The following is a 1,040-nucleotide window of genomic DNA, read 5'->3' as shown; positions in this document are numbered from 1 at the left end:
GCTGTTGCCAAGGACTACGCGTTTTGAATACTTTAGGTTTAGGGTTTGGTTTTCAGAAATCATGTTTTTAAGCTAGGTTTTGTTTCTGATTAGTTATTACTAACCTAGTTTGCTTATTCCTATTTTAGGTTTATTCTAGATTTTATTTTTTTCAAGGGTTAGTTTTGTTTTTTTATTAAGTTTAGCATTACTAACATCGATTTTATTTTTTATTTTTGGTCTTATAGGATTGTTCGAGTTGTGTCCAGCTTGCCGATAACTTCCTTCCTCACCGTTTTTGCTTCTAGATAGTTAAATCGCTGTAGGAATTAGATTTAGGAATATGTTTAGTTTTTAAACTAAGAGTTTCTGTGTGTTCATGCCCAAATGGGTCCAAGATCACACATTGTGACTTTTAGGTTAAGGAGGGTTGGTTGAAGGACTCCCCATCCACCGTCGTGTTAGAGAATACCTAAATTCTCCTTATTTAACTGGAACCATCGCTGATGAGGAGCCAAATTATGATGAGCATGAAATACATAACACAATGCCAGTTAGGATGATACATGATGAGAATGAGGCGCACAATGTCCCACTACTCAGAACTTTACGTAATTACCTATAACCTGCAAGAACAACCACATCATCTTGCACGTTTTTTCTGGTGAATACTGAAAACATCGATTTTAAACCGAGTGTGATCCAACCACTTTCGAAATTCTATGAATTTGACTCAGAAAGTCCATACTTGCACATTAAGGAATTTGATGAGATCGTTGCAGCGTTGCATTATAACAACATCTCCCAAGACTTTATTAAACTAAAATTGTTCCCATTCTCTTTGAAAGAAGAAGGCAAGTCATGGCTTCACTCCTTAAGGCCGAGATCCATCGGGACATGGACTGAGATGACTTGAGAATTTTTGAAAAAAAATTCTGAGCCCATAAAACCAACACTCTGAGGTGAAATATCATGAACTTCTTTCAAAAATAGGATGAAACATTTTTTCAGTGTTGGGAGAGATTCAAGAAGATTTTGCTTACCTTCCCACATCATGGCTA

The 1,040-nt window shown here is 36.2% G+C and overlaps 1 non-coding gene across 1 annotated transcript; it reads right to left on the bottom strand.

The window, feature by feature from the left end:
* Nucleotides 1-931: 931 nt before the first annotated feature.
* On the bottom strand, nt 932-1,040 carry LOC131223267 (small nucleolar RNA R71). The gene has a single exon (XR_009160368.1). It is a non-coding gene; the product is annotated as a small nucleolar RNA R71 (small nucleolar RNA).

The sequence above is a fragment of the Magnolia sinica genome, chromosome 1 (assembly GCF_029962835.1).
Source record: "Magnolia sinica isolate HGM2019 chromosome 1, MsV1, whole genome shotgun sequence".
Classification (NCBI taxonomy): Eukaryota; Viridiplantae; Streptophyta; class Magnoliopsida; order Magnoliales; family Magnoliaceae; genus Magnolia; species Magnolia sinica.
This window is presented reverse-complemented; position numbering and strand designations above follow the sequence as displayed.